The sequence below is a fragment of the Hemitrygon akajei genome, unplaced genomic scaffold (genome assembly GCF_048418815.1).
Source record: "Hemitrygon akajei unplaced genomic scaffold, sHemAka1.3 Scf000107, whole genome shotgun sequence".
Lineage (NCBI taxonomy): Eukaryota > Metazoa > Chordata > Chondrichthyes > Myliobatiformes > Dasyatidae > Hemitrygon > Hemitrygon akajei.
This window is the reverse complement of record NW_027331993.1, coordinates 2,237,814-2,263,346: the sequence shown is the minus strand read 5'-3', so window position 1 is coordinate 2,263,346 and position 25,533 is coordinate 2,237,814.

Below are 25,533 nucleotides of genomic sequence, written 5' to 3'. Positions count from 1 at the left end.
ATCTGCCTTCCTGTTCTTACTCCCAAAGTGGATAACCTCACACTTATTCACATTAAACGTCATCTGCCAAGTATCTGCCCACTCACTCAGCCTATCCAAGTCACCCTGAATTCTCCTAACATCCTTATCACATGTCACACTGCCACCCAGCTTAGTATCATCAGCAAACTTGCTGATGTTATTCTCACTGCCTTCATCTAAATCGTTTATGTAAGTCGTAAACAGCTGTGGTCCCAATACCGAGCCCTGTGGCACCCCACTAGTCACCACCTGCCATTCCGAGAAACACCCATTCACCGTTACCCTTTGCTTTCTATCTGCCATCCAGTTTTCTATCCATGTCAATATCTTCCCCCCAATGCCATGAGCTCTGATTTTACCCACCAATCTCCTATGTGGGACCTTATCAAATGCCTTCTGAAAATCGAGGTACACTACATCCACTGGATCTACCTTGTCTAACTTCCTGGTTACATCCTCGAAAAACTCCAATAGATTAGTCAAGCATGATTTGCCCTTGGTAAATCCATGCTGGCTCGGCCCAATCCTATCACTGCTATCTAGATATGCCACTATTTCATCTTTAATAATGGACTCTAGCATCTTCCCCACTATTGATTTTAGGCTGACAGGACGATAGTTCTCTGTTTTCTCCCTCCCTCCTTTCTTAAAAAGTGGGATAACATTAGCCATTCTCCAATCCTCAGGAACTGATCCTGAATCTAAGGAACATTGGGAAATGATTACCAATGCATCCGCAATTTCCAGGGCCACCTCCTTTAGTACCCTAGGATGCAGACCATCTGGACCTGGGGATTTGTCAGCCTTCAGTCCGATCAGTCTACTCATCACCGTTTCCTTCCTGATGTCAATCTATTTCATTTCCTCTGTTACCCTATGTCCTTGGCCCATCCATATATCTGGGAGATTGCTTGTGTCTTCCCTAGTGAAGACAGATCTAAAGTACTTATTAAATTCTTCTGCCATTTCTCTGTTTCCCATAACAATTTCACCCAATTCATTCTTCAAGGGCCCAACATTGTTCTTAACTTTCTTCTTTCTCTTCACATCCCTAAAAAAGCTTTTGCTATCCTCCTTTATATTCCTGGCTAGCTTGCGTTCGTACCTCATTTTTTCTCCCCGTATTGCCTTTTTAATTAAGTTCTGTTGTTCCTTAAAAATTTCCCAATCATCTGTCCTCCCACTCACCTTAGCTCTGTCATACTTCCTTTTTTTTAATGCTATGCAACCTCTGACTTCCTTTGTCAACCACTGTGGCCCCTTTCCCCCCTTTGAATCCTTCCTTCTCCGGGGGATGAACTGATGTTGCACCTTGTGCATTATTCCCAAGAATACCTGCCATTGCTGTCCCACTGTCTTTTCTGCTAGGATATCCGTCCAGTTAACTTTGACCAGCTCCTCCCTCATGGCTCCATAGTCTCCCCTATTCAACTGCAACACTGACACCTCCGATCTGCCCTTATCCTTCTCAAATTGCAGATAAAATCTCTCCTTGGTGTTCCCCTCCCTCTATTCTCGGTCTCACACCAACACCCACTAACCTTGGTCTCTCCTCATGTTCTCCCCTCAGTCTTTCCCTACCATATGTAGGCCTCAGCCTCTCCCTACCTCCCTCTCCCCTCGGAATCTCCATACCTCACTAATTCCTCCCTCTGCCTCCCTTCAATTTCTCCTTACCAGCACCCCCTCTGGTCTTACCCTACCTTCCCTCCCAAGTCGCACTCTACCTCCCTTTCCACTCGCACTCCCTATGACCCTCCACCATCAGTATTTCCCCAATTCCCTCTCTCCTCAGTGTCTCCATTCCATAGTCAACTCACAGTCACACCACAACTCGCTCCCGCCGCGGTCTCTCTCTACTCTCACCGCCTCACGCTCTCCTTTAGAGCCTCACTGCATCACGCTCTCCCCTCGGACCCTCGCCAACTCGCGCTCTCCCCTCGGACCCTCGCTGCCTCGCGCTCTCCCCTCGGACCCTCGCTGCCTCGCGCTCTCCCCACAGACTCGCCATCTCGCCTACCTTCCACTCCCCTCAGCCCCTCCCTTTCTGACTCCTCTCAGCCTCTCCATGTCCCCTCACCCCTTGGCATCCCCATCTCCCACACCCCTCAGCCTCTCCTTGTCACCTTCACCCCTCAGCCTCTCCATGTCTTCCCCTCCCCTCGGCCTCTCCCTGTCTCCCCATTCCCTCGGCCTCTCCGCTAACTCCCCCTCCACTCGGCCTCCCATTCCCTCACTCAGCCTCTCCCCTACCGCCCCCTACACTCGGCCTCTAACATTCTCCCCTTTGCCTCTCCCTATCTTCCCTTACTTGGGCCACTCTCTGTCTTCCTCTCCCCTTGGTCTCTCCTTATCTTCCTCTCCCCTCGGTCTCCCTCCATCTCCCTCTCCGCTTGGTACATCACTCCCCCCTCTCCCCTCGCTCTCACCACTGCTCCCTCCATTTCCTGTCAGCCTCACCCTCCCTCACTCCAGGGGATGGGTAGACTCTCTCCCGGCAGCTGACACAGCATTGTGGGCTGAAGGGCCTGTGCTGTGCTGTACTGTTCTATGATCTCTGTCACAGGTCAGACTGGGCAGTTTCATTCTGACCCCGGTGTGAAAGGGGGAAACGGGAAAGGTGATCACAGACCACGGGCAGGGCAGCCGACTGGAAAACTCAGCCCGTGGTGTGTGTTGGTGACTCAGGATGTCCCAGAATTTCCCCACAACTACCACACTACTGTGTCACTGGGGAACGGTGACCTACCTGTACAGTACACAGCATGTTGCCGGGGTGTCGGCTTCAGCCGATACACAAAGTAACCAGAGCAGTTTTTCACCCTGATCTCTCGGCTCCCAGAACAGGTGTTTTCGCTGACAGTGAAGCAGACAGTCCTGGTCACCTCCCCCTCTCCCACGTTGGGATGGGGACCTGGAATGAGATTTATAAACACTGTAAAATGTACTCGGTCCCACAGTACCTGGTATGTCTTTGGACAGTGGGAGGAAACCGTAGAACCCGGGGGTAACCCATGCATTCCATGGGGAGGACGGACAGAGACTCCTTACAGATGACACGAATTGAACTCTGAAATCCGACACCCCAGGCTGTAATAGTGACGCGCTAACCGCTATGTTACCATGGCAACCGTTAATTTATCCCACGAATTGGTGAACAATGATGTCTGCAGACTCCCCCAACTCCCTGAAGGTTTCCCCACCACTGAAATGAGTCTGGGGTCTTTGAAACTCCTCCGGATCGTATCCAGAATGGGATCAGTGGGCAGATCAGTTCTGTAACCCAACTCCAGGAAGTTGTCACTCCTCCACCGGACTCCATGATGATACAGGACCGTACAGCGGTCTGAGTGACTGTGGGGAGACCTCTCAGGGAGATGCGGTTCTGTGTCCATGCTAGGGCCCTCTGAAGAGATCCTGATCATCAGTTTGACACTCCCCAAAAATAACTGAGCCCCACTGATGTAAACTCTGACCCTACCGTTTAACCACCCTGGGTAATTCCCGGAGCAGTGATACCGTGGAACGACCGTCTCGGGAATCGTCCATCCTCTGGAACTGAAACAACAATCAGAGAGTCAGTCCCTGATCTGAGGGAGTTTATTCACTCAGAGAGACATGGGAAGTTAGACTCACCCTGTCCGTACCCTGTCTCTGGTCAATAACCCCACCAATCCTGGGAATTCCCAGTCTGTTGTACCTCTTCCTGTTCTCTACCCCGAGAATGTGGGATCTCCCCTCTCCCTGTGTTTACTCCCCATCTCAGTGTAGTCACTGATGATCCTGGTCTCCCTGCATTTCCCATTCACACACCCCTTGTCCCCCTGATAACATTCCCATCTGTGTCCAGTTTCTTAGTGATTATCTCCTCACTTTACCTGTTAAATCTGTACCAACCCACTTCAAGATTTCCATCATCCATCAATCGTCCTCCGGTGCATTCAGTGTTGTAACAATTTATGCTCCTCCAGGGCTGATCCAGGACGGTGTGGGTTACACACGGATCACCGAGTGCGGAGTCTGTGACTGAGGGACAAAACGATGCCCGGTGTTAATATACAGCTCACGTTCCCCATCCTCTTCCTCTGCCAACCACAACCCCCATCCTGAACTAAATGGTGGGGGGAGGGGAGGGAGACTAGCTGGAAGGTGACAGGTGAATTCAAGTGGGTGGGAAAGGTCAAGGGCTAGAGAAGAAAGAATCTGATCGGACAGGAGAGTGGACAATAGGAGAAATGGCAGGAGGAGGAGACCCAGGGGGAAGTAATAGTTTGGTGCTAAGAAGTAAAATGTCACATTAGGGAATAGACGAAGGGGGAGGAGAATTTTGTTCACCGGAAGGAGAAATCGATATTCGTAGCATTAGGTTGGAGGCAACGCAGAAGGAATATAAGGTGTTGTTCCTCGACTTTAAGAGGATTCATCTTGACACAAGACAAGGCTATAGATCAACAACATTGGAAAGGGATTGGAAATCGGAATTTAAATGTTTGACCATCAGGAAATCCCGTTTATGGCAGATGGTGTGGAGATGCTTGAGAAGCAGTCCCCCAGTTTACGATGAGTCTCACCAATGTAGAGGAGACCACATTGGGAACAATAGACAGCTCCGAAAGATTCAGCGAAGTGATGCCTCACCTAGAAGGAGTGTTTGGGGCCGTCAATGAAGGTGAGGGAGGAGGTGAATGGGCAGGTGCAGGGATAAGTGCATGGAGGGAGATTAGTGGAGGGAGGAGGGACATCATGGAGAGAGCAATCCCTGCAGACAGTGGTGGGCAGGGGGAGGAAAGGATCTGTTTAGCAGTCGGGTCCCTTTGGAGATTGAGGGAATTGTGGAAGATAATGTTTTGGATGCGGAGGCTGAAGTGGTGGTAGGTGAGGATGAGGGACTCAGGAAGATGGAGTGAGTGCAGATGTATGGGAAATGAAGGAGATAAGGGTGAGGGAAACATCAATAGTAGAGGGAGGGAAACTCCATTTTTTAAAGCAGGAGGACATCTCTGATACCCTGGAATGGAAACCACATCCTGAGAACAGACGTGGTGGAGGCACATCTTGTGCCAAGATGAGGCCTCCCTCAAGGTGGAGGAGCAACACCTCATATTCCATCTGGGTACCCTCCAACCTGATGGTATGAATATCGATTTCACTGTCCGGTGAACAAAATTTACTCCACTCCCTTCCTATATTCCCATTCTGATCTTTTACTTCTCACCTGCTTTAAACTTCCCCTTGGGTCTCCTCCTCTTTCCGTTTCTCCAATTGTATTCACTCTCCTCTCCTATCAGTTTCTTTCTTCTCCAGCCCTTGACCTTCCCACCCACCTGGCTTTACCTGTCACCTTCCAGCTAACCACTCTGCCCCCCAAACCTTTGTTCTGGCATCTTCCCCTGCCCTCTCAGTCCTAAAGAGGTGTCTTGGCCCAAATTATCAACTAACTATTCATTTCCATAGATGCTGCCTGACCTGCTGAGTTTCCCCAGCATTGTGTGTGTGTGTGTTGCGCTACATATTACTATATAATACCCTGAGATTCAGCTTCTTCCCGGCATTCACAGTGGAACAAAGAAATACAATAGAATCAATGAAAAACTACACACAAACAAAGACTGACAAGCAACAAATGTGCAATAGAAATCAACAAAGACAGTATCCATCAGTCAGGACCCCACCACCCAGGACATGCCCTCTTCCTATTACCACCATCAGAGAGGAGGGACAGGAGCCTGAAGACACACACTCAACATTTCAGGAACAGCTTCTTCTCCTCCACCATCAGATTTCTTTTCTTTTTTAATCTTTTTATTATTGTTATTAATATCAACAAAATAAAATGATACATAGATAATGGGATTACAAACATACACTTTCCAACTAAACATGAGAGAATACATAAGCAATGATTACAGTATAAATGAGTATTCCCAAATCATGAACGATACAATATACAAATGAACAAGTCAAACCTAGGTATATCATAATATATATATTTTTAAAAACAGAAAAAAGAAAAAATATGCAAAAGAAAAACTAATCTAATAACTAATAGAGAAAAAGAACAAAAGAAGAAAAAAGAGAAAAAGAAAAAATAGAAAAAAAAGGGCTGTTTATAATATCTCGCAACAATAGAAAGTCATCAGTGTCGTCAACTCCGATCCTCTCAACATATATACAATCAAAACTGGAAAAACAAACAGGCTTGGAACAGGGTCATATTACATCATATGAAAATATTGAATAAATGGTCTCCATATCTTTTCAAATTTAATAGAAGTATCAAATACAACACTTCTATTTTTTCTAAATTTAAACATAACATAGTTTGAGAAAACCAATGAAATACGGTAGGAGGATTAATTTCTTTCCAATTCAACAAAATAGATCTTCTAGCCATTAATGTAAGAAATGCAATCATTCGACAAGAGGAAGAGGATAAATGGAGTGAGTCCATCACTGGTAAACCAAAAATTGCAGTAATAGGATGAGGTTGTAAATCAATGTTCAATACCGCAGAAATAATATCAAAAATATCTTCCCAATATTTTTTCAAAAGCGGACACGACCAAAACATATGAGTTAAAGACGCTGTCTCAGAATGACATCTGTCACAAATAGGATTTATATAGGAATAAAAACAAGCCAATTTATCCTTGGACATATGAGCCCTGTGCACAACTTTAAACTGTATTAATGAATGTTTAGCTCATATAGATGATGTATTAACTAATTGAAGAATTTTATCCCAATTCTCAATAGGGATAATAAGGTTAAGTTCTCTTTCCCAATCATTTTTAGTCTTATGAAAGGGCTCTGAACGTATCTTCATAATTATATTGTAAAGTTTTGATATTAGCCCTTTCTGAAAAGGATTTAGTTCAAACAAATTCTCCAAAATACCTGAAGACACAAAATTTGGAAAAGTAGGAAGTACAGTATTTAAGAAATTCCTAATCTGTAAATATCTAAAAAAATGAAATCTAGGCAAATTATATTTATTAGATAATTGCTCAAAAGACATAAAACAATTATCCAAAAATAAATCGGAAAATCGTAGTAATCCTTTAGTCTTCCAAGCTGAATAAGCTTGGCCGATAATAGAAGGATAAAAAAAACAATTGGATACAATAGGAATATTTAAAACAAACTGAGTCAACCCAAAAAAATTCCGAAATTGAAACCATATACGTAAAGTATGTTTAACTATCGGGTTGTCAATTCGTTTCGGCAATTTAGAAAGAGCAAAGGGAAGAGAAGTCTCTAAAATAGAACCCAATGCAAATCCTTGTACAGATTTAATTTCCAAGTTCACCCAATGAGGGCTAAAAGATATATCCCAATCCTTTAACCAACATATCAAATATCGGATATTAACTGCCCAATAATAAAATCTAAAATTAGGCAATGCCAATCCACCTTCCTTCTTTGCCTTCTGTAAATATATTTTACCTAAGCTAGGATTTTTATTCTGCCATATATATGAGGAATTTTTTGAATCAACATTAGCAAAATAAGATTTCGGAATAAAAATTGGTACCGCTTGAAATATATATAAAATCTTGGGTAAAATAACCATCTTAATAGCATTAATCCGACCTATCAGAGATAAAGATAGTGGTGACCATTTAGGAAACAAACATTTAATTTGATCAATTAAGGGTAAAAAAATTAACCTTAAATAAGTCTTTATAGTTTTTTGTGATTTTAAACCCTAAGTACATAAAAGAGTCATTAACTAACTAATATTGGAACCTGTCTATTTAAAGGAAACAATTCACTCTTATTAAGATTTATTTTATACCCGGAAAAATCACTAAATTGAGCCAACAATGATAAAACTGCAGGAATGGATTTCTCAGGATCAGAAATAAATAATAATAAATTATCTGCATATAATGATAACTTATATATATCTGTCCCAAGATTAATGCCAAAAATGTTCTGTGATTCTCTGATAGCAATTGCCAAGGGTTCTAAAGCAATATCAAATAATAATGGACTAAGAGGACAGCCTTGTCTAGTACCCCGAAATAAACGAAAAAAGGGAGATCTTAGATTGTTAGTAAGCACCGAGGCTACTGGAGTATGATATATCAGTTTAATCCAGGAAATGAATGTCGGACTAAAATTAAACTTCTCAAGCACATAAAATAAGTATGGCCATTCAACTCTATCAAATGCTTTCTCCGCATCTAATGAAATAACACATTCTGAAGTGCTATGTGAAGGAGTATAAACAATATTCAATAATCTCCTAACATTGAAAAAAGAATAGCGATTTTTATTAAAACCGATTTGATCTTCCGAAATAATTTGGGGTAATACCTTCTCCAGCCTGGATGCCAGTAACTTGGAAAAGATCTTGGAAACTACATTCAATAAAGATATTGGTCTATAGGATGCACAGTCAGTAGGGTCTTTATCTTTCTTCAGTATTAAAGAAATGGAGGTTCTATAAAAAGATTGTGGCAGATTGCCCAATCTCATTGCTTCTACAAAAACCCTGCATAACCAAGGAGAAAGAGTAGCGGAAAAACATTAAAAAAATTCTACTGTATACCCATCTGAACCTGGTGCTTTCCCAGAATTCATAGAGGAAATAACCCCTTTAATTTCTGCATCCGTAATAGGAGTTTCTAATATTGAAAGATCATCTGATGATAATTTTGGAAAATTCAATTTCCCAAGAAAATCACACATGGTATTACGATCATGAGGGAATTCGGAATGATACAGGAAGGTATAAAAATCTTGAAATGATTTATTTATCTCATCATGGTTAACTGTCAGATCCCCATTCTGCTGACGGATCTTAGTAATTTGACGTTTAACCAAAGCATTCTTCAATTGACTAGCTAACAGTTTACCCGATTTATCACTATGTATATAAAAATCAGCTCTGGTTTTCATTAATTGATTTTCAATCGAAGATGTAAGTAATAAACTATGTTCCGTTTGAAGTTCAACCCTTTGTTTGTAAAGCTCCTTGCTAGGAGTAATCGAATATTTCTTGTCAATCTCTTTAATTTTATCAAAATATAAAAGAGTTTCCATCTTAATACGTTTTCTCAGACCAACAGAATAGGAGATAATATGTCCACGTATATATGCTTTAAAAGTGTCCCAAAGTGTTCTGCAAGAAATATCATCCGTGGAATTAGTTGAAAAGAAGAAGTCGATCTGTTCCTTCATAAATTTAATAAAATCCGGATCATGCAATAAGGTAGAGTCAAATCGCCATTGTCTAGCACTAGAAGCTGTATCCGTAAATTTAGTAGAAAGTTTTAATGGAGCATGGTCAGAGATGGCTATAATATCATAATTACAACCAATTACTGATGGAATAAAACAAAAGTCAAAAAAAAATCAATTCTCGAATAGGAATGATAAACATGTGAGAAAAATGAAAACTCTTTGTCCTTAGAATGCCGAAATCTCCAAATATCAAAAATTCCATTATCAGTCAAAAAAGAGTTAATACAAGTGGCCGACTTATTAGGTAAAGTCTGAGTAGATATAGATTTGTCCATCAAAGGATTTAAACAACAATTAAAGTCACCACTCATTATTAACTTATATTCATTTAGATTAGGTAAAGAAGTAAATAAGGACTTAAAAAAATCGGGACAATCCACATTTGGAGCATAAACATTAACCATAGCAACCTTTTTGTTAAAAAGTAAGCCAGTAATTAACAAAAATCTACCATTCGGATCCGAAAAGATATCATGTTGGACAAATGCAATAGAGGAGTCAATAAAAATTGAAACTCCCTTTACTTTGGCATTCGAATTCGAATGATACTGTTGATCCCTCCAAAACCTAAAAAAGCGATAATTATCCGCTTTCCTCACATGAGTTTCTTGTACAAAAATAATATGAGCATTAAGCCTTTGGAATACTTTGAAAATCTTTTTCCGTTTAATCGGATGGTTTAAGCCATTAGTATTCCAAGAGACAAAATTAATAGTCTGAGCCATATTTCTGAAATCAACCCTTTGATATATAAAGGGTTAACCAAATTATGAACTCATGCACGCGGAAGAGGAACAAAAATAAGGGGCGGACCCGGAAGTGACGACATAGCGGACATTTTTGTAGTTTGAAATCAGCCCAAATTGAAAAAACTAAAAAAAACTAGTGTAAGAACCATAAGATTTAGAAAAAGACATCCCACCCCCCACTCAAGAAGAAAAAAGTCCATCCCAGCCAGGGATAGGCTGGAAAAAAGGAAAAATGAAACTAACTCTACCCCCATATCAGCAGAAGACAACTCCGTATATAAAGGATAAAAAAAAGATGCACCCAAACTCTAAAGAAATAATAATCACTATACTAAAACCAAACTTCTTAATATAATTAATCGTAAAAAAAAACCAAAAAGAATATAATCACTAGTAACTTATAAATCGGGTTAAAAACCCAAATACCAAAAAAACTTTAAACTGTGATAAGAGATGCATTACAGGAAGAAGACGAGAGATTAAAAAAAATGGCGAAATAAAAAAAAAACCAAAAATATTTTAGAGAAGAAACCGCCATCTTAGTAAAAAAAAAATTCACCTTCAAAGGATTAATAATAATAACCAAAGATAAAGTACAGTGGTTGAAGTAAGTAAAATAACAAGATTAGTAAGTCAAAAAAAAACTTTAACTAGAGTATAAAATATAAAGTAAACCTACACCAATAGCCAAAAACAAAATCTGGTTTTGGAAATAAAAACCATCTTGCACGATCAAAATCACTCATTTATTAGGAATGAGAATCCGTAGCAGTAGGGAAGTTCTCATTCAGAAAGCTTCTCGCATCAGAAGTAGAAAGGAAAACTCGTCGTGGAGCATTCGGAGGCGATATTCTGAGCTTCGCAGGGTACAAGAGCGCAGGTTTAAGATTTTTCTCATAACATTCAGACATCAGAGGTTTAAAAAGAAGCCTTGCCTTCATTACTTCTGGACTAAAATCTTCTACTAAACGGAAGCTGTGATCTTGAAATTTGACCATCCCTACACGCCGAGCCACACGAATAAGTTGCTCTTTAACATGCACATAGTGAAATCGGACAATTACAACCGGTGGTTTAGCTGAAGCACTTGTTGATCGACGCATAATTCTGTGAGCGCGATCGAGTAACGGAGGACTGTCTGGAAATACAGAAGGGGACGCATCCTTTAAAAGTTGAGCAAAGTACTTCGAGGGGTCCCCTTGTTCAATACCTTCCGGGAGACCAAGAATGTGTAGGTTCTGTCTTCTGGACCGGTTCTCAAAGTCGACACTCTTGGCTTTAAGTGTTTCCACTTGTTTAATCACCGAAAGTAAGTTCTACTCCAGTTTTTCAATTATCAAATCTCGCTTCCGAGCATCTTCTTGCAAAGTTACGATTAGAACTTGCTGCTGGTTAACTACTGAATCCGTCTTATCCATATAATCTTGAAAAGCCTTTATATCTTGTTTAAAAATAAGTCGTTGTTCTTCAAATTTTTCATTTAAGACCTCCAATAACATTTCATAAGTCAATTCAGTACGTTTAGGATCAATCTGCTTTTTTCCATTTCCGTTAGGATTTTTCCCAGTTTCTCGCCCTTTAGATCTAAGAGCCATTTCTCCAAAAATTCACAATAAACTCTTAAAGATAAGTCCAAAAAAGTAGCAAGAATCTTTTGGTGTAGGTAAAAATAAGTTAAATAAGGGTGATCATAGGTTAAAAAAAGTAAAGGTTATGGAGCGAATCTGAAACAGTGCTCACTCCATGAGCGTCTCCTGCTGACCCCATCAGATTTCTGAATGGACCTAGAAATACTAAAAATACCTCCAGTTCAAACCAAAAAGAAAAGCCACACAAATAATTGAAAATGATGCAGCAAGGAAATAAGGTCTTATGGGAAGAAGAAAGCAAAACGACATCTTAAAATGTAAAAAAAAGAGAGAGAATATTTCTCCACTGAAAAAAAATCAAACACAAAAACATCTACTAAATAGTTTCAAAAAATAAAGAAAAAAAGCAGAATCCCAAAAGGAAACAGAAAAGTTAATCTAAAAATACTTTAAAAAATACCTACAGTACAAACCAGAAAAGAGAACCCTCACATTCTAACTGACCCAGTCAATAAGCTGGTAAATAGCTTAGAAATTTAAGTAAAAACCAAAAAAAAACTAACCCAAGTCAGGCCGTAGTAGAGGAAGTTTGCTGGTCAAAAATTTTTGAGCTTCATTTAATGTCTTGAAGAGAAAACGGGAATTACCAGAGAGAATGATCCTCAATCGAGCAGAAAAAAAGCAGAGCTGGTTTGAAACCCATTCAAAAAAATTTCGACTTCAGAGATTTAAACACCATTTGTTCCTTCGTAACGTCGGGGCTGAAATTTTCAATGAAGTGGAATTTGAAATCTTTAAATTCAAACATGCCTTTCCGCCGAGCAAAGCGAATCAGATGCTACTTGATATGAACGTAATGGAGACGAATAATTTCTGGCCGTGAATGATTAGATTTTGGACGTAAAGAGCAATGGACAGGGTCGATTAATAGAGGGTCATCCAGGACATCTGTGCCAAACACATCGAATAAAAATTAAGAAAAGAACTTAATAGGATCACCCTCCTCAACATCTTCAGGGAGCCCAATTATCCATGGATTCTGCATTCAAGATCGATTTTCAAGGTCGATAACTTTAGTTTTATAACAATCCTGTTGTTGAGATATCAAAGCTAAATTTTGTTCCAAAGTTTATGATTATTCGGTGTCTTTGCCGAATGCCTTCATCAAGTTCTGAATTTGTTGCTTGCCGCAGTTCAACTTCACGTTTAAGCGATCTAAAATTATCGACAGTCATTAAAACTCCTTCAAACACGGCAAATTTTTGAGTCAGTGTATCATCTGTAAGTTTCCACATTGCTTCAACAGTTAACGGAGGCTGCTTAGATTGTTTAGAATCACCATCTCTTTTTCCATTCGGATCCGAACCTTTCCTTTTTTTGCTTCTCGTGATCTGGTATTCATTTCCAGTGAATTAAAGTCAAAGTCCAAAAGTATATCAATGACATAAACCTTTTGGTGTAGGTATAAAAGAGAGTAAATAAGGGTGGCTACAGGTAATAAAGGTAAAGGGAATGGAGCAAAGCCCAAATAAACCTCACTCCATGAGCGCCACCAGGAGACTAATCCCTTGAGATGTTCCCACAAGCAATGATCTCCTTTAAGGACTCTTTATCTCGTTATTTTATAAGGAGGGTGTGGAGAGGATGTTTCCTCCGGTGGGGGTATACAGAACTAACAGCCTCAAAATTGAGGGGTGACCCTTTAGAACAGAGGTAAAGAGAAATTTCCTTAGCCAGAGAGTAGTAAACCTGTGGAGTGCTCTACCACAGATTGTGGCGGAGGCTAAGTCCATGTGTATATTTAAGGTGGAAGTTGATCGTTCAGGGCATCAAAGGATATGGCGAGAAGGCAGATGTACGGGGTTATGGGATCCAGAATCAGCCATGCTTTTTCGATCGGGAGTAGAAGGGCGGCGTGAGAGCTGAATTTCGAAAGAAGGCAGCTTTTTTGGAAACTTCTTGGAGTACAAAAAGGGTGAGACTGCACAGGCGCGTGTGACATAGACAGGACAGCATGGAGAGTTTAAAAAGAAGACCACCCTATACAGCAGGCAGCGGTCGGAGCCGGCAGTGGAGTGTAGGGCGTTGGCTCAACGGGCTTAGGCAGAAACGGGAAGAGGCGAGTGTCAGGCATCGGCTCTTTCTTCCCCTTGGCGAATCGGCCCGGACAGAAGATGGAGCAGCAGGGCTCACACAGCTAGCGGTACAAGCTAACAGTTTAAAAAGTTCGTGTGTTTGGCGAGGTACGTGAGTGAGTAGACTTATTTTTTCCTTGTTTCCTTCCTGTAGAATTAGGTAACATGTCCGCAGGGTTTGTGCTTTGTTCGGGGTGTCAGATGTGGGAATCCTGGGAGTCGTCCCGCCTCCCTGATGGCCACACCTGCGCCAGGTGCAGAGATGCAGCTCCTCAGAGACCGTGTTAGGGATCTGGAGCTGCAGCTTGATGACCTACTGCTTACTAGGGAAAGGGAAGAGGTGATAGACAGGAGCTACAGGGAGGTAGTCATCCCTCGGCTACAGGGGTCAGAAAACTGGGTGACTGTCAGGAGAGGGAAGGGAAATGCCTGGATAGTGGAGAGCACACCTGTGGCTGCCCCCCTCAGCAACAAGTTTATCGTTTTGGATACTGTTGAGGGGGATGACCTGACAGGGGATGGCCACGGTGACTGGGTCTCTGGCACTGAGCCTGGCGCTGTTGTGCAGGAGGGAAGGAGGGAGAAGTGGAATGCAGTAGTCATAGGGGATTCCGTAGTCAGGGGAACAGACAGGAGATTCTGTGAGCCTGATAGAGATATGCGCATGGTGTGTTGCCTCCCAGGTGCCAGGGTACGTGATGTCTCATATCGGGTCCCGAATATTCTGAAGGGAGAGGGCGAGCAGCCAGCTGTCTTGGTACATTTTAGTACCAATGACATAGATAGGAAAAGGGAGGAGGTCCTGAAGAGAGATTTCTGGGAGTTAGGAAGGAAGCTGAGAAGCAGGTCCTCCAGGGTAGTAATCTCAGGATTGCTAACTGTGCCACGTGCTAGCGAGGGCAAGAATAGCAGGATCAGGCAGATGAATGCGTGGCTGATTGACTGGTGCAGGGGGCAGGGCTTCAGATTTTTGGATCACTGGGATCTCTTCTGGGAGAAGAATGACCTGTTCAAAAAGGATGGGTTACACTTGAACCCAAAGGGGACCAATATCCTGGCGGGAAGGTTCAATAGAGCTATTAGGGAGGATTTAAACTAATTTGGCAGGGTTAGTGGGAACTGGAATGATAGAGCGGAGGAGGGGGAAAACAGAAATAGGTCTATGATAGTGAGCAGTAAGGATGTCAGGAAGGACAGTGAGGTGATGGGGCAAATTTTCCGCCATTGGGATGAGCTGCAGTGCAATAAAGTTGCAGTGCAATCAATGCAAAACGTGCCAGATACTGGACTTAAGTTGTTATACTTCAATGCACGCAGCATAAGGAATAAGGTGGATGAATTTGTCGTACAGTTACAGATTGGCAGGTATGATATTGTGCCCATCACTGAGACGTGGCTAAAGGATGCATGTCTCTGGGAGCTAAACATCCAATGATACACGGTGTTTCAGAAGGATAGGCAGGTAGGTAGAGGGGGTGGCGTGGCTTTAATGGTAAGAGCTGATAGTAAATCTTTAGAAAGAGTTGACATAGGATCGGAAGGTACAGAATCTTTATGGGTTGAGCTAATAAATCGCAGGGGTAAAAGGACCCTGATGGCAGTTATATACAGGCCTCCAAACAGCTGCAGGGATGTGGACTACAAATTACAACACGAAATAGAAAGGGCTTGCCAGAAGGGCAGTGTTATGATAATTGTGGGGGATTTTAATATGCCAGTGGTTTGGGAAAATCAGGTCGGCACTGGATCTCAAGAGAGAGAATTTGTAGAATGTCTATGGGATGGCTTTTTAGAACAGCCTGTTGTTGAGCCCACTAGGGGATCGACTGTACTAGATTATGTAATGAACCAGAGGTGATTAGAGAGATGGAGGTGAAGGAACCCTTAGGAGGCAGTGATCACAACATGATTGAGTTCACTGTGAAATTTGAGAAAGAGAAGCCGAAATCCGATGTGTCGGTATTTCAGTGGAGTAAAGGAAATTACAGTGGCATGAGAGAGGAACTGGCCAAGGTTGACTGGAAAGGGACACTAGCGGGAAGGATGGCAGAGCAGCAGTGGCTGGAGTTTATTCGAGAAGTGAGGAAGGTGCAAGACAGATATATTCCAAAGAAGAAGAAATTTTTGAATGGAAGAAGGATGCAACCGTGGCTGACAAGAGAAGTCAAAGCCAAAGTAAAGGCAAAGGAACGGGCATACAAGGAAGCAAAAATTAGTGGGAAGACAGAGGATTGGTAAGTTTTTAAAAGCCTACAAAAGGAGACTAAGAGGGTCATTAAGAGGGAAAAGATGAACTTTGAAAGGAAGCTAGCAAATAATATCAAAGAGGATACTTAAAAGCATTTTCATGTATATGAAGAGTAAAAGACAGGTGAAAGTAGATATAGGACCGATAGAAAATGATGCTAGAGAAATTGTTATGGGAGATAAGGAGATGGCGGAGGAATTGAACGAGTATTTTGCATCAGTCTTCACTGAGGAAGACATCAGCAGTATATTGAACACTCAGTGTTGTCAGGGAAGAGAAATATGCACAATCACAATTATGACAGAGAAAGTACTCAGGAAGCTGAATAGTCTAAGGGTAGATAAATCTCCTGGACCAGATGGAATGCACCCTCGTGTTCTGAAGGAGGTAGCAGTGGAGATTGCGGAGGCATTAGCAATGATCTTTCAAAAGTTGATAGATTCTGGCCTGGTTCCAGAGGACTGGAAGGTTGCAAATGTCACTCTGCTATTTAAGAAGGGGGGCAAGGAAGCGAAAAGGAAATTATAGACCTGTTAGCTTGACATTGGTGGTTGGGAAGTTGTTGGAGTCGATTGTCAAGGAGGAAGTTATGGAGTACCTGGAGGCATATGACAAGATAGGCAGAACTCAGCATGCTTTCCTTAAAGGAAAATCCTGCCTGACAAACATAGTGCAATTTTTTGAGGAAATTACAAGTAGGCTAGACAAGGGAGATGCAGTGGATGTTGTGTATTTGGATTTTCAGAAGGCCTTTGACAAGGTGCTGCACATGAGTCTGCTGACCAAGAGAAGAGCTCATGGAATTACTGGACAGTTACATACGTGGATAGAGTGTTGGCTGATCAGCAGGAAACACGGAGTGGGAATAAAGGGATCCCATTCTGGTTGGTTGCCGGTTACCAGTGGTGTTGCACAAGGGTCCATGTTAGGGCTGCTTCTTTTTATGTTGTATATCAACAATTTGGATTATGGAATAGATGGCTTTATGGCTAAGTTTGCTGATGATACAAAGATAGGTGTAGGGGCTGGTAGTGCTGAGGAAACAGAGAGTCTGCAGAGAGTTTTGGATAGACTGGGGGAATGGGCAAAGAAGTTGCAAATGAATTATGATGTTGGAAAGTGTATGGTCATGCACTTTGGTAGAAGAAATAAACGGGCAGACTATTATTTAAATGGAGAGAGAATTCAAAGTTCTGAGATGCAACGGGACTTGGGAGTCCTCATGCAGGATACCCTTAAGGTTAACCTCCAGGTTGAGTCGGTAGTGAAGAAGGCGAATGCAATGTTGGCATTCATTTCTAGAGGAATAGAGTATAGGAGCAGGGATGTGATGTTGAGGCTCTATAAGGCACTGGTGAGACCTCACTTGGAGTACTGTGTTCAGTTTTGGGCTCTTAATTTAAGAAAGGATGTGCTGACATTGGGGAGGGTTCAGAGAAGATTCACTAGATTGATTCTGGGAATAAGAGAGTTAACATATGAGGAACGTTTAACCGCTCTTGAACTGTACTACTTGGAGTTTAGAAGAATGAGGGGGGACCTCATCGAAACATTTTGAATGTTGAAAGGCATGGACAGAGTGGATGTGGCAAAGTTGTTTCCCATGGTGGGGGAATCTAGTACGAGAGGGCATGACTTAAGGATTGCAGGGCGCCCATTCAGAACAGAGATGCAAAGAATTTTTTTTAGCCAGAGGGTGGTGAATCTGTGGGATTTGTTGCCATGGGCAGAAATGGAGGGAAAGTCATTGGGTTTATTTAAGGCAGGGATTGATAGGTATCTGAGTAGCCAGGGCATCAAAGGTTATGGTGAGAAGGCGGGGGAATGGGACTAAAGGGGAGATTGGATCAGCTCATGATGAAATGGCAGAGCAGACTCGATGGGCCGAATGGCCGACTTCTGCTCCTTTCTCTTAAGGTCTTATGTAATGGCAGAGCAGACTCAATGGTTGAATGGCCTAATGTCTTGTGGTCTTATGTTTTCATTATTTATTACTATTTATTTCTATTTGCATTTGCACTGTAGTTGCCTTCTGCACTCTTCTTGAACTTTCATTGATCCTGTTCTCGTTACTATTCTATAGATTTGCTGAGTCTACCCACAGGGAAATGAATCTCAGAGTTGTGTTTGGTGATATATGTACTCTGATAATAAAATTTACTTTGATTTTACTTTGAACATTTCCCTCCTACTTAGACAATGATCCTATCATTCCATGTTCCTCACATCCACGTGCCTATTTGCGTGTCTCATAGTGTATTTGCCTCTACTGCCATACCAGGCAGTGTATTTCAACTGTCCACCACTCTCTGAGTAAATACTTACCCCTCATATCCCTTTTGCACCTACCCCTTTTAACCATCAATACATGCAGTCTGGTATTAGACATTTCAACCCTGGGAAACAGATACTCTCTGTCCACTCTATCTATACCTTTAATAATCTTATAAACCTCTATCTGATTTCCTCTCAGTCACCACTACTCCAGAGAAAACAACCCAAGTTTATCCAGCCTCTCATGATAGCACATGCCCTCTAAACCAGACAGCATCCTGGTAAACCTCTTCTGCACCTTCTCCAAAACCTCAACATCCTTCCTATAGTGAGGTGACCGAACTGTATGCAATACCCCAGACGTGGCCTATTCAGAGTTTTATAAATTTGCAACACAACCTCTTGACTTTTGATTTCAATGTCTCAACGAACAAAATCAGCATTTTATAAGCCTTCTTAACCACCTTATTGAACTCTGGGCCATTCTGGGAGTTCTGAACTTGGATCCCAAGATCTCTCTGCTGAGCAACATTGTTTAGGATCTTGCCCTTAACATGCCGAACTTTTGATTAGTAACTTTCCTGTAATCTATTGTGTTCTTTTATCCCCATTAATTGCAGTGAAGAGATATGTTGCTCTTGCTCCTTGACACAGGCAATAAATAAAATCTACTGTCACTGATTAAATGGACTCTCACATTCAAGGTTATCATCATTCAACAGCATACACGTATCCTGCCAAACAACCTTCCTCCAGACCAAGGTGCAAAACACAGTACAACACAGTACATATAACTCACAACAACACATCCAGTAATATTACCATGAATAACTAATTATAAAACATATTCCAGAAAATTGACAGATAGCATAAGGTGCATTTCAAAGTTCAGAGTAAATTTATTATCAAAGTACAGATATTGACCGTATACAACCCTGAGATTCATTTTCTTGTGGCATACTCAATAAATCTATAGAATAATAACCACAACAGAATCAATGAAAGACCGACCAGTTAGGCCATTCAACCAGAGTGCAGAAGACAACAAACTGTGCAAATACAAAAAGAAGAAATAATAATGATAAATAAATAACAATAAATACCAAGATCATGAGATGAAGAGTCCTTGAAAGTGAGTCCATAGGTTGTGGGAACATTTCAATGATGGGGCGAGTGAAGTTGAGTGAACTTTTCCACTGTGTTGTGCAATAGATTTTTGAGCCGTTTCACAGCCGTTCACCTGTCCTTTGTGAGGCCGGGAGGAGTCAGTGTACAAAGTTTATATGAAGTGTGAGAGGTTGCAGCCCCTGTTTGAGTATCTGAAGGGGCTGCTGCTCACGTTTTGGTTGTACTTCAGCCCTGTGCTCCTGATATATGGTCACCCAGTACGGAGGGTGTTGGGTCACTCAGAGAATCTACTGGTGGGCTTGTTCCTGGACCTGGCCAAGATGGTGATTCGTGGGTCCAGGCAGTCAAGGGCTCTGCCCGAGCTGAATGCCTGTCCCTCTTCTGGGGTTACCATCATGTAGAGATGGAGCATGTGATCACTATGGGTACAGGGGGGATTTCCTGGGACGGTGGGTCCTCCAGGGAATTGTGTGTTTTGTGGTTAGGAATAACCATATTTTAATTTGAAATTGTGAACAATCTTGCAAATCATTGATACTGTATTTGTGTTTCGTGAATGAATAAAATTTTATAGTTTTGTAAAAACAAAATGGGAGCAATGCTCTTTAAAGGCCTTTGTCGCCAGGCTGTCTGCACTCTGTCTACAATTCACTTTTGCCTGGACATTAATTAACCCTTGCCTTGCCATGACTTCCCCTTGCTGATGGAAATTACTTACCCAGCAAAGCCAGAACCAGCAACGGGACCCTCATCTTCCTGGCTAAAAGGGGGAAAAAACATAATTTAATTTTCTCATCAATGTATTTCTACATTTCTTATTATCATCTATAGTATATTTTATTCATTGTACTGCATCCGTAAAGCAACAAATCTCACGACATAGGTCAGTGGTAACACACCCGATTCTGAACGTAATTTAAATCAGAGAGAAATGATGCAGTGGGGTAGGGACCACAGTGCAAACTGGAACAATAACTGAGGATCCATCGACAGTGGGTGTGGAACACCACGTTCTCACTGGGACACAACTGAGGTGAGATCTCTCTCTCTCTCTCTCTGGGATCTCAGAGAGACCACCTGAGTCTATCTGCGTGTCTCTCTCACACTGAGACCACACAGAGAGGGGTGAGATACCTCCCCCTCTCACTCGTCCCTCTCGCCCTCTCCCTCCCACCACATAGATGTGGGTGAGATCTCCCTCTCTCCTTTCAGAAACTCCACCTGCGTTAATGTCCCTGCATCCATCCAGCCCATTCCCTCTTCAGATCTCTTCTGTCCACCAAACCCTGTCCCCATGCAGACAGCACACACACACACACTCTGACCCTTAATGGAAAATGGTCCATGACACACACTCACTCCTCTGACTCTCAATGGGAAACAGCCCCCCTTCTCTCTCTCACACACATAGATTCTGACCCTCAGTAGGAAACGGCCCCCAACACACACACACACACACACACACACACACACACACACACACACACACACACACACACACACACACACACACCTCTGACTCTCAATGGGGAACAGCCCGCCTTCTCTCTCTCTCTCACACACACAGATTCTGACCCTCAATAGGAAACGGCCCCCGACACACACACACACACTCACACACACACACACACACACACACACACACTCACACACACACACACACACACACACACACACACACACTCACTAACACACACACTCACACTCACACACTCACACACACACACACACTCACACTCACACACTCTCTCACACACACACACACACACACACACTCACACTCACACACCTCTGACTCTCAATGGGGAAGAGCCCGCCTTCTCTCTCTCACACACACAGATTCTGACCCTCAATAGGAAACGGCCCCCGACACGCACACACACACTCACACTCACACACACACACACTCACATACATACACACACACACACACACACACACACACTCACACACATACGCACACACACACACTCACACACACACACACACACACACACACACACACACAATCTGAATCTCAATGGGAAACCCCCTCACACCCCCCCCCACACACACACACCTCTGACTCTCAATGGGGAACAGCCCGCCTTCTCTCTCTCTCTCACACACACAGATTCTGACCCTCAATAGGAAACGGCCCCCGACACACACACACACACTCACACACACACACACACACACTCACACACACACACACACTCACTAACACTCACACTCACACACTCACACACACACACACTCACACTCACACACTCTCTCACACACACACACACACACACTCACACTCACACACCTCTGACTCTCAATGGGGAAGAGCCCGCCTTCTCTCTCTCACACACACAGATTCTGACCCTCAATAGGAAACGGCCCCCGACACGCACACACACACTCACACTCACACACACACACACTCACATACATACACACACACACACACACACACACACACACACACACTCACACACATACGCACACACACACACTCACACACACACACATACACACACACACACACACACACACACACACACACACACAATCTGAATCTCAATGGGAAACCCCCTCACACCCCCCCCCACACACACACACCTCTGACTCTCAATGGGGAACAGCCCGCCTTCTCTCTCTCAGACACACAGATTCTGACCCTCAATAGGAAACGGTCCCCGACACACACACACACACACACACACACACACACACACACACACACACACACTCACACTCACACACACACTCACACACACACACACTCACACCTCTGACTCTCAATGGGGAACAGCCCGACTTCTCTCTCTTTCACACACACAGATTCTGACCCTCAATAGGAAGCGGCCCCCGACACACACACACACACACACACTCACACTCACACACACACACACACACACACACACACACACACACTGTTATGATACCAGCCCCCTCCTTTGTGAGAATTGCAAGAGCCCTAGTAAAAGGGGGGGTCAACGACCCAAGAGAGAGAGAGAGACAGGCTGAATGGACACAGGAAATGGAAAGACATTCCACTGGGACAAAAGCTGGTGACTGTGGCATTGTTCTCAGGAGACACCTGGGGACTGCAGACGTGCCAACTCGCAGGGACATTGTAAAGCCCTCGGGCAAAGTGGGCTGGTTGAGAGAGAGATTGCACCACCTGCAACCTGATTGACACCTGAGATCCCGTGAGGCAGTATAAAGAAGGGTCTGAAAGAGGACGACCCTCAGACGCACCAAGGAGACACCAAGAAGCACGATAACGCTTCCCGTGGGAACGGGAAGCCATTTTGAAATAAGCCACGTGCGTTAAATTCCGAATGCGGGGTTTGTGGCTGGAACCAACGGAAGATCGCTTTTAACTAACAACGGGGAAAATCGCTCCCCTGATTCCATGGATGTTTCGGGCAAGTTTTTCCGTTTTATCTCTCTCTCTCTCCAACACGTGAAACCAAAAGAGAAAAGCCTGCAGACTTCAGAGTGACTCTTTATATTTCCAATTGGACTCAGTATTATACCCTAGACAACGAAAGAGCTTATTTCTGATTGATTATGGTTACACCGGTGTTTTAGATTGAGTTTTGACGATTTGAATGTTTTGTATTAACCATACGTTTGTGCCCTTATTGAATAAAACGTTTGAAAATAGTAGCATCCGACTCAGCTGATCCATCTATCTTTGCTGGTAAGTTACCTGGTTACGGGGTTTTCGTAACAAGTGGGGTTCTCGTCTCGGGATTTGACACCAAAAAGGGGGGAGGTCAGTGAATCGGGCTGTAAGTCCAAACTTAAATCTGGTTACGCAGGTAGTCAGACAGGAAACCAGCAAAGATGGATGTGGGTGAATTCATGAGAAACCCGACGGTAGAGGCGCTAGGGAAGGCTACAAAATCAGACTTAGTAAGTTTGGCGCAGGCCTTAGACCTCACAGCGGTGAAGCCAGCAATGAAAAAGCAGGAAGTGCTAAGGGTCATACAACAGCACTACGTTGGGAAGAAGGTGTTTACAGCTGAGGATTTGGAAAATATTCCCGAAAGGAGATTAGTGAGTGGGACAAATCAGGCAGAGTTGGAGAAAGCAAGGCTGGAACATGAGTTTAAAATAAAGCAGCTAGAAATAGACGCAGCTCAGAAGGCTGCAGAGAGAGAAGCCGAGAGAGCCGAGAGGGCAAGAGAAGCCGAGAGGGCAAGAGAAGCCGAGAGGGAAAGAGAGCAGGTGTTCAAACTAAAGCAGCTAGAAGCAGAAGAGAGAGAGAAACAGAGGAACTATGAATTGGAGCTGGACAGGCGAAAACAAGAGCGAAGAACTCAAGGGGGAGAGAAAGAGGGGTTTGATATTAGTCGGGCGTTGAGGTTGGTCCCCCCGTTCGAGGAGACGGATGTTGATAGTTATTTCTTGCTCTTTGAAAAGGTGGCAGAGAATCAGCAGTGGCCCAGAGAGCAATGGGTGGCGTTGTTACAAAGTGTGTTACGAGGAAAAGCACAGCGGGTATATGCCGCGCTGCCCACAGAAAGGGACGGGAATTATGATCAAGTAAAGGAGGCCATTCTCCGAGGTTACGAGTTAGTACCTGAGGCGTATAGACAAAGGTTCCGAAATTTAAAAAGAGGGTGGAATCAAACGTATACCGAGCTAGCCCATGAGAAGGGTGTGCTCTTGAATCGTTGGTGCACAGCTGAAAAGGTGGCCGAGGACTATGGGCGTCTCAGGGAGCTAGTTTTGATTGAGGAATTTAAAAGTTGCGTTCCGGAAGAGATCCGAATGTATTTAAATGAGAGGACGAATCAGTCCATCTCAGAGATGGCTAGGCTCGCAGATGAATATGCCCTAACCCACAAGACAAAGTTTTCCTCGCCAAAAAGTTACCCGAGAGACCGTCGGAACGGTAGGGACAGTCCGCCGGCTAAGGGAGAAACTCCACCGGGAGCTAGCACAAAAAGTGAGGATAACAGACAAGAAACCTGGAGATCTCCTGGTTTCAACTGTTTTAATTGTGGAAAGGTGGGACATATTGCATCAAAATGCACTGCTCCGAGGAAGGAGTCGGAACGAGGGAAAGCAGCTATTTCCATAGGCTGTGTTGCGTCGATCCGAAAATCGACAAGCAGGCCCCAGACAGATGGAATACAGGAGGGGCGGGAGACCTTTAGGTCCGAAGGAACCGTGGCTTTGAAGGAAGGGGACCCCCCAATTCCCGTACGAATTTGGAGAGACACGGGGGCGGAACTATCGTTAATTAGCCGTAATGTGTTAAAATTCGGCCCTCGCACGGGGGAGGTAGCCCTTAGAGGTATCGGGAACCGAACCGAGGTCGTGCCTTTGCATAGGGTCTTTCTAGATTGTGAGTTGGTGTCGGGACCAGTAGATCTGGGGGTCCTGCCGGAATTGCCAGGAGAAGGAGTGGACGTCCTTCTGGGTAACGACCTAGCGGGTGGGAAGATGGGTGCCGCCGTGAAGCTGACCACCCAGCCCGTGAGAGTTGAAGACCCTCCCTCAGAAAAAAAATTCTATCCCGCATGTGCGGTCACTCGCAGCATGTCGAAAAGGGCCGCTGAGACAGAGAGCGGGTGGAATCTGGCCAGTTTTGATTTGGCCGAAACTTTTATACCGACTCTGTACCAACGAGAGTCCGAGGAAGGGAAAACGGAGAGTAGGGAGGAACGAGTGGGAAATAGAGAGGAGGTAGACCGGTCCTTAGCCAGAAGAGAGTTTGTACGGGAACAGAATGGTGACGAGGAGCTGGTATCCTTGAGAGAGTCGGTTCTCTCCGAGACTGAACTGGAGGCAGAGCCAGAGGGTTATTATCTCCAGGAGGGGGTGTTGATGAGGAAGTGGAGACCCCCTGCGGTGCAGGCTGATGAGGACTGGGCGGTGCTACGTCAGATAGTAGTCCCGAAAGTATATCGGAACGACATTCTTGACTTAGCCCATAAGGGACCTTTAGGCGGGCATTTGGGAATAAAGAAGACCGTAGAGCGGGTTCAGAGGGAATTCTATTGGCCCAATCTGAGGAAAGATGTTACTGAGTATTGTAAAAGATGTCATACCTGCCAGGTGGTGGGTAAGCCGAATCAAGTTATCCCTAAGGCCCCCCTCCGACCTATTCCCGCATGTGAGGAGCCTTTCTCCCGAGTCATTGT